The following is a 12,332-nucleotide window of genomic DNA, read 5'->3' as shown; positions in this document are numbered from 1 at the left end:
GATAAATGAAGGAAGCCGTAGACAGTAAAGGGAGTGAAGAACCTCATTGGCTAGGACAACCGCGTCCTGCAGACGCCAACCCTTGACGAAAGCAACCTGGAAGGGGTTAATGATAGAAGACATGACAGGCGCAAGCTGCAAAGAGAGCAACTTAGCAATAATCTTGTAAGGTGTGCTTAGGATGGAGATCGGGCGAAAGTGGGTGACGTCTGTAGGGTTAGGGCACTTAGGCACCAAGACGCAGGTAGCTTGATTGAATTCCTCTAGGAAAACGGAATTGGAGGTAAACTCATTACAAAATGCAAACACATCCACGCTACAAACCTTCCAAAACGTACAAAAAAAATCGACAGGAAAACCATCAATGCCGGGGGCCCTACCAGAGCCAAGGGCCCAGACTGCATTCTTGATCTCTTGATGCAGGAAGGGCCGCTCAAGAGAGATCGCACAAGAGACAGAGAGAGGGGGGAGGTGAAAATCCGGCAGTGTGGCACGGAAGCGAGGAGGTTTGGAGTAGAAATCCCGAAAATGAGCGCTTAGAGCCGGGAGGATGTCATCACCAAGAAAAACCCTGCCCCCAATATTCATGGACTGGAGCAACGTTTGACGGCGCCTTTGAGAGGCGGCCAAGTGGAAAAATCTAGAGTTTTGGTCCCCATGCGCAAGCCAACCCAGCCTAGAGCGCTGCTGCCAGTGGATAGACTCCCTAATCCGCCACTCCTAGGCAAGACATTGCAGACAAAGGAGACGAGAAGACTGATCCGCAGAAATATTGTCAAAGGCCTGAAGGGACAGGATCTCCTCATCCCAATCGGCCACCTCCGAAAATTTGCCGCTCCAGAAAATGCGCTTCCAGGCGAGGGCCTCCCTCCTGATGAAGTGCAACTTCCGCGAGAGCCTGAAAGCAGCCCACCTACCATCGCCTGCATGAGCCCACCAATTAGGGACGGTAGCCACAAAGGATTAATCTCGGAGCCACCAAAGCTCAATACGGAATCTGGCGTGCCCAATACCAGCCCTACCCCGAAGAAGGGAAAGGAGTAGTGGAGCGTGATCAAACAAGTGCCTCAGACCAAGAACCAAGGAGGACGAAGGAAAAGCAGAGAACAACTCAAGTGAGAGGAACATACGGTCCAACCTACGGAGGATCGGAGGGTTCCTATTGTTGGACCAAGTAAACGTACCATTAGTCGAAGGCACGTCAAAAAGACCGAACTCATCAACGAACGATCGAAAAGCAGACATAGACGGGCCAGAAGTGACAGGGGAGGATGAGTCAGCAGGGCTAAGCAAACAGTTGAAGTCTCCTGCCAGCAGCCAAGGAGGTGAAGCTGCAAGCTGGCGAACCTGATGCAGCTCAGCCACAGCTGTCCACGCAGAGCCCCAACGCAAGGGCCATAGACCGTAGTAACCAAGACCGGCCCATTTGGCCAGAGTTCGCCGAGAGAAGCAGAGATAGAGTACCTACCGACATGCACAACAGCCACTGTAAGGGGTGGAGACCAAGCCAGCAGGATGCCACCAGCAGCTCCACAAGCAGGAAGGAACCCAAAGGACGGGTGACACAACAAAGTACGAACAACACAAGCGTGAAAGATGACAGACAACTTGGTCTCAACCACGATTAGCACCGAAGGTCCGTGCTGACGGATCCAAGAAGAGAGATATCTATGCCGATAACGGGCACTGAGGCCCTACACATTCCAACATGCAACCCTCGTGGAGAAACCACGTGAAGCGACGCACGCCTAGCCGCCCTGGCGGCACCAGGAGGGAGGATGGAGGCTACAGCCTGGCCAGGCTGGAGCGGGAGACTGGTGCCACAGTGGCAAGAAAAGAAGAACGCAACAAATCAAGTTGCTCCGGTGGAAGAGAGACCTTCAGAGCGTCAAGCGCATCCGGGAGGGAGATGCCTAACTCAGCATCCAACAAAGGGGCAACAGGTGGCAACCTATCGGGCAGGGAGTGACAAACCACTGGTCTAGTGGTGGGATCAGGCAACTGAATAGGGGAGGACGAGGGGGCAGAGGTGGGTGCAAACTCAGACCGCAGGGCGGGGGAAAAAGAGCCAACACAAGGGATGCGGGGGAGGGCAGGGCTAACAGGAGGGAGGGGCAGGTAGGCGGGGTTTTGAGGAGAGCCGCGACTGAGTCTAGGCAGCAGAATATGCAGGGAAGGCAAGCCAGAGCTAAAGCTACTGTCAAAAGAAACAGAAGAAACCCAAAGCAGATAGGCAAAGGAGGAGGTCCTGGGTGTAAGGGAGGGCATAGGGGGGCCAGTAACCAATGTAAGGAGCAACGTACAGGCAACAGGGGGAGAAAGGCTGACTAGGGGTGCCGAGATGCCAGAGGCCAAGGCAACGCAGGCCGCAGTCGAACAAGAGCGAGCAACAACAGCAACCTCACGGGGGCGACCAACTGCCGACGGGCGGGCAGTCGAAAGTGACGGTGTAGACGACCGGACGTCGCCAAGGCCAGACTGATCAGCAAACATCATCGGGTCGGGGCATCCCGAGGTGGACTTGCGTGAAGCCCCAACTCGCAAAGCAGGAAAAGGAAAGGGCAAGCAGGGTACCTCAGGGGAGCGCGACAGAGAGCAGGCTAGACTCCTACGCTGAGGAGAGGCTGGCACCCGTGGTGATGGAAGCAAGGGCGGAAGCTATGAAGGCGGTAGCTCGATCACCGAAGAGCACTGGTGCGGCGGATCACCTGACCTGTAGATCTGCGGAACCTGTACCGTAAAAGGCTGACCCCGCGTACCTGGACAAGTAGGCTCAGGCAAAGGAAGTCTGATAGGACCAAAGAACATATAGCTCTCATCCGAAGAGGGTGACCACTGAACAACTGGCAGAGAAACCTGGACCGAGAAGGAAGAAGTGTCCGCTGCAAAACCATGCCGCCGAGCAAAAAGGCGATGATGATTCTGACAAGCAGGAAAACGGCATCGGGAACACCTGACGGCCCGACGGCCGTTCAAGGAAGCACACCTCTGACACCACCACTGGCCCCATCTGACGCGGATAGAAGCGACAGATCGAAGAAGGTGATGAAGCCTGGAAGCACGCCGAGAAGAGGGGACACACCAAGGTGAGGGGGCTGGAATACCAACGGAGACCACCTTGGGGAGTCGCGGCTACAAGGAACAAACACCCATCTGTAAGAGGAGAAAACAACAACGTGCGGGCGGGAGGAAAGCCTGGAGGAGTCCTCGAGCGTCTCTCAGCTGAAGTGAGCCGACGAAAACACAATTGAAGATAGTAGACTGCCAATTGAAAGACAATGCCCTAGCCTGACGGACCCCCTCAGGCGAGCAAAGAAAACTGATCGCCGCACGACAAAGCAAGCGATTAAGAGGGGGGTACCCGACCTGATACCACAAAGACTAGGACCCCCACCCCAAGCCCCCGGGGGCGGTCGCAAAGGTGGGGAAGGAGGAAGGGCTGCCATGACACCACCCACGTGCAAGAGTAAAACGGGCTACACAAAGGGCCTGTTTCTCACAGGCGATTCAACAAACAGGTACTGCGCAGCTCGCTCTACGCGTAGGGAGAGACACCCCACGGCTCCAGCGCGCCCCAAGCGACAGAGAGGCAAAGGGGGGATGCATTACGCGGGGAGAGGAGCAGCGCTGGGTGGCAAGGGGGTGCGGGAAGATGCCGATCGGGCGTGCAGGAGGATGCTGGTCGGGTGCTGCTCAGGGTGCTGAACGGGCGGGAGGCGCCTGAAAGACCCTACTGAGGGCGAGCATGGTGGCGACCGAGAGAGAGAGAGAGAGAGAGAAATATGGTGGATATATACCAAGTGGCGTCATCCTTGAGGCTGTAGCCGAAAATATTGGCTACTATCTTGAAGGCATCTCTCCACTTGTCCACTTCTGCTGTGTCCACTTTCTTGTCATTGTGGTATGATTTAAAGGCAGGTTGGAAAGGCCCAGCCTGATGACGAACATGAGAAGGCTCGATGCCGAAGAAGATGGGAACAGATGGGAACGATCAGCTTCCCGGCTGCACACTCGACTATCTTGGCGATCTCTTTTAGGCACCATTTTGAGTCTGCATAGCCCTTGGAAATGATTGGCACAAACACCTTCGACCTCTCCATGTAAAGAAACAGCTCCTCGATGGTTTCACCTTTGTGCAAATCTTCATTGTCTATGAAGGTTTTCAAACTCCGACTGCAGAGAGCCTGGTAGAGATGGCCAACAAATCCATTTCGGGTGTCTTTCCCTCTGAAGCTCAGAAAAATATCAAAATCGTGCGGCTCATTAGGGGAGGGGGACAATGGTACTGTTGGCGAGGATGAACACTCTACAACCTCTACAGGATCTGGAAGTGGAGGAATAATGGCTAGATCAGATACCCATGGTGATTGAAGGGCCTCGTCTATTGCATTTTTGATCCACTCAAGAATGGCGGCGACGCAGCCAGCGATGGGGAGGTATCTAGAATTCCTCATTTCATTGGGTACGCTTGCAATAGAATAGTTAACTCCTTTAGGGTTGAAGCTATTACGGGGTGGAGCACCTATAAGGAGGATGGGGATGAGATGGGGGAAACTGCCATTCTGCAAGTTTATCGAAGAACAACCAGTTGACTTGCGGTTAACTAAAAATTCTTCAATTTCACTTTTTCTTCAAAATTTTAACTACGGGAGTGTGCTCTCCATGGTTCACAACTTGTAAATTCTATGGAAAAGAAGAGTTTCTTTGGTGATGTAGACAAGAGCTTTTGATTTATGAAATTGCAAATGTTTAATTTAGATGTTTAAATTTTGGCAACCATGTGCATTCCCATTTACGTATTCAAACAACTCTTCCATCATTTTTAAGCTGATTTACATGCAACAATCTTTTTTTTTATGAGCTAAGATATTTCTTTTTTGAGTTAACTAACCTTTTTTATATCCCACAAGTAGCCAAATTCAATTGATTGAGATAAGTGCACGTCCAATGGAGATGGTAGTACTCATAAAACCATATTTATATTGTCTCATACATACCAATCTTGCTCACCTCCAAATCGTACATATACCTAAAGCATAATCGTTACGCATGGCTACCTCATGATTTCCGGAAATTAACTTGATGCCATGGTGCTTCTTGTGAGTAACATAGTTTTATGTACTTTTGATGATTTTTAATGGAGGATGGAGGATTAGGCCGTTTCTATTCTACAGTATCAGGACTAAAAGAGTTGCAGCGGACAGGAATTAGTTGACTACTTTGCATATGCATTCTCTAACATGGCATCAATTAATGACAATATTATTTGATAGAGTCAACAACGACTTTTCTAGTGGGCCATTTTTGGACTTCACCATTGTAAAGGAGTCAGCATTTGATGCCTTCCTAGGCAGTCATATCGCCTTACTTAAGCGGCTGCACAAGTTGTTGTACATAACACATTATTATGTGGCAATTTGTCACTAGTGACACCTTTTTGGACATATATAAAGCATTAGTATGTGGCTATTTGTCACTAGTGATGCCTTTTTGGACATATATAAAACATTGGTGTGTTGCTATTTGTCAATATATAAAAAGGCATCACTAGTGACAAATAGCCACATACTAATGTTTTATATATAACAACTTGTTGCAGAGGCATACAGGTATGACACCATTTCCGAAGTCACTGGTAGTACTGTTGGATGACTCCTTATTATCGTGCATATCCTAAATAATTGTCATCTCTAATATGATTTTTCACTACATTAATCCAATCAAATATGTAAATCATGCATTCACTATTTCCCACGTCTTGTAGGTATGCTTTAATTGGTTTTGATTTAGATTGTTAAAAAGGTGGGTTTTTTCCATCATCAAGTTCTCTTTTTTTTTTCTGCCTAATTATTTACGGTCATTCAGGTTTTCTCGCTTAATTAGAAATGCTACTATGGGCATTAAAAATATTAATCACCCATATTAACATTTGTTGATTTTTAAGCTACAAAGTAGGTACTTAAAAGTTCTTGCTATGGGTATAAACAGAATTTTACAGGACAGAGCTGTGAAATGTCAAACCATTGGTTTTCACATACTTCTATTTAACGTCTTATTTGTACAATAGGCAATTACATTTTTAGGTAGATCATTTACAGGTTTTGACTAGAGAGCAATACGAATCACAAAGTTCTCGTGGAAAATTAAACCTTATCTGTAATTTTTTATAACCAATTTCCAAAAGCATCCATATTTTTCTCTTCAATATTGTCCTTAATTACATAGTCCAACTTAATGACTCTTGACCTTAAGGACAAATTTGTCCAAGTTACAAAAGAAAGGGGAGGATGGAATAGGAGAACTTGACAAACAAGGAGATGAATCTGGAACATAGACAATAAAGTCAAGACGATCTTACGAGACCGAGCATGTTCGACATAAAACAAATATATGTTACTTTACGAAAAGGCTTTCACTACCAACTTGCTCAAAATAAAATTCAGTTCATTGGGAACGCTTGAATTTCGAATGACAGCGAGATGTTTTTGTGATGAATTACAGAGAAGTGAAGCAAGCATTCATCACAGCGATGGGCCTGCCAATTGCTGCTGGCCCAACCCCTGCAGGTTCCGGCCTCTGCATCCAAGGCTTGGTCGACTCTTCGTCCATACCTAATCTCACGCGTCATTTCGGTAGCGATGATTCCTGTGCGCCACAGTAGAACTGCTTCATCGTTACTACAGACAGTCGATTGTCTTGCCTAGCGAAAGACGAGACGTTGATGGGAATGTCCATCATCAAAGCCTTCATGCAGCAATGTAGGCGAAAATGAGGGCCCTAAATATAACTTAGATCCAAACCCGAACAACTTATACAGAGAAAAACCGTAAGGTGTCTGGACGTTCAAAATAATTTTTAATAATAAACTTATCAAAGTTTACTTAATAAAAGCTCAATCACCAAACAAACAAAAGTTCACAAAATGATCTCAACAAATGATGACATAAATGCACCAAGTACACCTAAATAAATACTTGCATTATTTGTCAACATGAAACTTACAAAAGTGAGGTACAAGAACTCACCTCTATAAGCTTACTTAGTGAACTATCACCCAAACACCAAAACATCCCTGCACTTGAGCACACACTTGAGACACTCACACTCCAGTTCACGAAGTGAGCACAAGAACTCACTAAACTCTTGCTCAAGACACTCACCATTCTCTTGATAATAGTCACAAAGGCCAGCACCCCTATTTATAGGGATTGAGAAGGTCGGTGGTGAAGGTTCCACCACTTTCCGACTATTATGTTTTATCTTTACATCGTTAGTCATTGACTTACAACAGAAGGCTTACGTTTTGAGAGAGTTGGTGATGACTCTTTACAATCTCCCCCTCATTACTAACCCTCTACTCGTGACTCTAACATTTTCTAAGCTTGGTGAATGTTTGTACTGGCAAAGCCTTTGGTAAAGATGTCAGCGACTTGATCTTCTGAAGTGATTGATTGCAGCTGAATCTCTCATTTAAGTACATCTCTCTACTAAAATGATGTTTCACATCTATATGTTCCATTCTAACATGAAAGACATGATTCTCTGCAAGTCTAATTGCGGTTTGATTATTGCAGTAGAGTCTAATTGCAATTCCATATCTTATCTAATGTCTTTTAAAAGGTCGCATCAACTACACACATTCTTTTGCTGATCTATACTCTGCTTTTGTTGTAGATAGTTAAAGTGTTGGATGTCTCTTACTACATTATGCAATTGCACTACTTCCAAGACTGGATGTATATCCAATGGTTGATCTTCGACTCAATAAGTCTTCAACATAATCCGCATCACAATGACCAGCAACTTGACAAGTTGATTCTATGTGTGCTTAAGGACTAGTAACAAACTGTTACTGCCACCAAACACCTTTACGTATGTAATAGGTATAAAGAGAATGGAGAAAAAAAAAATCAAAGCCATCCTTCTCAACGGGATTGGATGACATTATTAAAGGGTTGGGTAATTCTGGATAGCCAGAGTCACCTTTCAATTTTTTCATATATAAATATGTCATTATACGTAGGTCGCATGCTGTGAGAGCACCTATCCAATGAGTTCATTAGGTGGGTGAGAGAGGAGTCATGGGGACCATGCCATGTGGGTCCACAACAAAGAAAAGCTGATTTTTCAGCCTCTTTTTTTTAATTAATATGAATCTCTCTCTCTCTCTCTCTCTAATATAATATGGTAATCACACATCCCATTTATTTTTATTATGGATGTTAGTTTAGACTCAATTTCAACAAAACCTTAACTCATTCCATAACATAACAACTCTTTCACATGAGCCGAAGATAATATAAGGAATTTCTACATCTCATATGCCTATCTTTCCCTTATGTCTCTCATGCCATGTATATTTCTTAAGCAATTGCTATGGAGACTAAAACCATCCCCTAGAGCTCTACTACGTGTCTGATTTGTTTGGATGGACAAGATTCAAACATAAGAGAACTTGAAGTTGAGAAATGATGTAATGGGAGATAATTTGTGCTGAGTCGAAATGTTTGTACACAATTAGAAGAAACCGAATATCTTCTGCATGTTCCATATTGAAAATATAGCATATTACGTCACAGTCTAGATGCCATGCACATTGAAAGGAATGTGTGACAACATCATAGTTAGGCTATTGAACTTGAATAAGAAATCCAAAGATCATTTGAATGCTCATTAGACATGAAAGGAATGAACATAAGGCCATCACTTCATAAGCAACATGAGACAGAGATGCCTTCTATGTGTTCGCCTACTTGAGTATGCATGTTGTACCCTTTATAACATAACAAGTGGATGATCGAGTTGGTCCTTCATCGGCCATCGACCATTTTTTGCATGATCATATCCATCAGTAAGATGAACTTCTTGGTGATTCATGTTCATGATTTCATCTTACTTTAGGTAGTTAGGTAAGTCTGGTTTCAGCACTTGATGCCTTCATTTGCAACTGCATAAGATTTTACATATACAATATCTCACACATTCGTTATCTTAGCACATTATCTCAAACACGTTGCCTCATACACATTACATATGTTATGAGACTATTTTAAGCTGATTAAATGCAATAATCACTTTTCTATGAGTTGAGATATTTGTTTTTTTTTTTAACTAATTCACCTTTTTTGGAGCCCAAAAGTAGCCAAATTCAGCTTATTGAGATATGTCCAGTGGGGATGGTGGTACTCATATATACATACCTATCTTACTAACCTCCAAATCGGACATATACCTAAAGCATAATCTTTATCCATGGCTACCTCATGATTTGCAAAATTAACATGATGCCATGATACTTCTTGCTAATGACATAGTTATATGTGCTTTTGATGATTTTTAATGGAGACTAGCAGCAGTTGTAGCAAACATGAATTAGTTGAGTAATAATATTGCATATGTTTTTCGAATTTGGCATCTATTGATGACAATATTATTTGATAGAGTCAACAACGACTTTTCTAATGGACCATTTACGAACTTCACCATTCTGAATGATTGTTAAAAGACAGACCCCACTTGGGAATGAAGAGCAATTAATTGACCCAACAACCACACGGTAAGTCAAGTCAGTCTGTTCATTGTTTAATAAAAACAACAAGTGGCCGATCTGTTCATGGTAAGTCAAGTCTTTTATCCTATGTTTGGGTGAGAAGCCCAAAAAAAAAAAACCGAAGGACTCTCAATTCTTCCTATCTCTTAGTCATGGGTTGTGTCCGCACCTTAGTCATGTCCAGCCGATCGAGCTCTCTCATAATGGCAGGAGAGCTCCTGCCAATGCCTTACGCGGATCTCATCATCCATGTGGATATCAACTCTACAAACCACATATCCATGATCTGATCAAACACGTTGGATCCTACGACAGATCCGACCCTCGGATCTCAGATCCATGGCAATACAAGAAAGGGCACATATTTTATACGTGGATTTGGACTATAAAAATCTCATTCCTTTGGCTGCTGTACGACTAACCCACTTTTTCTATGGGTGTAGTATAGCTGATGCTAATTGTCATTTTCAAAAAGGTTTAATGAAGCCAACTGAATTTTGGCTGCTTTATGACTGACCCAGTTTTTTTGATGGGTGTAGTATAGCTGATCTGATTGACGGGTTGATGAAAGTTCAGTCATCAATTCCATTTTAATAGGTGCTATTTTTAATTCCATTTTAATAGGTGCTATTTTTTTCGTATTGTAAACAGTGGATCCTCTTTCGAGTATCTCCTCTTAGCCCATTTTGTTGTTCAATTAATGGCAACATTGAATTCTTCTGTGTATCTATTTGCTCATTGAATGCTTGAGCATGCAAGAAGGAAAATAGAGAGAGAAGCGGTCGTGCAAATCATCTCAGCTCACGGATATATATGTATTATGTGTCTTTGTGCTTGCGTGTGCTGATCAATAGTTTCAAGAGGACCATGTGAACTAGAAATTCGCCATTTTTGGAGATGTCAATAGTAAATTTACATTTTCGTTTAATGGAAAACCGTGGATGCATGAAAGGAAAACAATGGAATGTTGAGCTCCCAAAAAGAGTGAAAAACTGTGGACGAAAGGACAAACTATGGAAAGTGATGACAATATTCAAACAACCCCTTACGGGAAAGAAAAGGCAGACATCTCCTTTAGGATGAACCCAAGTTACGTTCCGGACGATCTACAGATCATCTTACCTTCATAACCCTGGCCCCATGAAACTCACGCCTGTCCCCATCTTACCTGCTGAACTCAAGCCCCGTGAAAGTTGAATCTCTCAAGATCCACGGTACTGGCTCTCCGGTCGCAATCCCAGCCTAGTCTGACTTGCACATTTCATAGTTCAAGGCGTTCAAATGGATAAAGGATCGTAATGACAACTATTTGCTTGCTAAACCTGGTTTGCATGGGCAACTACTTTTGCCGGTGTGTTTCCAATCATAAAAACGTATCACTTCTTACTGCTTCGTACAGTTACCTAGTGGATGAACTACATAGTGTGCTAAAGGGTGTAAAGTGGCTGGTCGCGCCGGAGGGCCGATAAGAGTTTGGTAGTTAGCTCGATTCTTATAGATGTCATTTTTTTGAAGTACAAAAGGCATCAGACGGGTATTCTCGAGTAAAATGAAATAACCATAAGTTCACTGCTTTGTACCCCAAGACAAGGGCAATGAGTACAGGAAAGGATGTGGGTTCCATTCCACTCACCCAAATCCCAAAATCTCCTTATTATATTGTATTAGTGTTTTTAAACATTGGCTACTGATACCAAACATGGAGTGGACCCTAGATCCAAATTCCTTCCATGCATGATCCAGGTTCAAACAAATGCAGGTGTTGAAATAGTGGTTCCAATTTCCAAGACAATGCAACCTTTGTGGCTGCAATAAGGAGATTGCTGAAAGGAAGATATGGCTCTTGTCCACCTCATGGTATGATATGCAGTGTGCAGAAAGTGATGCAGTCTACAGAGGGATGAAGTTTGATGCTGCAAGATCTCCATTCATGTCCTTCCTGACTCCGCCTCACTTGTTAATTCGCCCATCCTTCCGTTGGTGGCCGTGATCATTATATCATGTCGATTCTTCGATGTCCCAAGTACTGCTTTACCTTCCCAACTTTCCATTGGGAGGGTAAATAATTAATGTTATTAGATGATTTCTCTCTCTCTATGTGTGTGTGTTTGTGGAATGTCTATAACCTTCGGTTCTTAATTTTCACCGGACCATTCCATATCTCCAATGCCATAAATTTCATAACATATGATTCTAAGACCAATGATCCGAAACTTCAAAATATTTTAGTCCTTAAACTAGTGTAAGAGGTGTAATCCGCAAGCATACAATATTTAGGTTGAAAATGTTAAGATCAATATGGGAACTCGATGTGATCTCACATACACTGTTCTTTTTGAAATATGGAAACATTTCGCCCCACAAACGAATCAGGACAAAACGTGATTCGGGCCAAACCCCTAACTCTCTACACCAATTAGAAGTCGATAAATTAAGCATATTAAGATCAATACTCCAATTATACATAAAAATGTTGAAAAAAAAAATCAATACTCCAATTATACATCAAAAAGTTGAAAATAAAAAAAAGGATCAATACTCCAATTATGCATCCAAATGTTCAAAATTAGAAAGTGCAGCAGTGGTGTCTGAGGCTACGGGATCCCATGCCCGTAGTGGTGTGGGTTGGCTAGGGGCTGTTCCGGTGGAGGATACTGCCGCTTGCTAGACGACCATGGATGCAGGCCCTCCACAGCTGCCTGATCCATCTGTGAGTACTTTCCGGAGAGTACTACACCTCCATTCTGTGGCATGACGACGATAATATTCGTCCCCACTTTCT

Source organism: Nymphaea colorata, chromosome 11 (assembly GCF_008831285.2).
Source record: "Nymphaea colorata isolate Beijing-Zhang1983 chromosome 11, ASM883128v2, whole genome shotgun sequence".
NCBI lineage: Eukaryota > Viridiplantae > Streptophyta > Magnoliopsida > Nymphaeales > Nymphaeaceae > Nymphaea > Nymphaea colorata.
Note: the sequence above shows the minus strand (reverse complement) of the source record.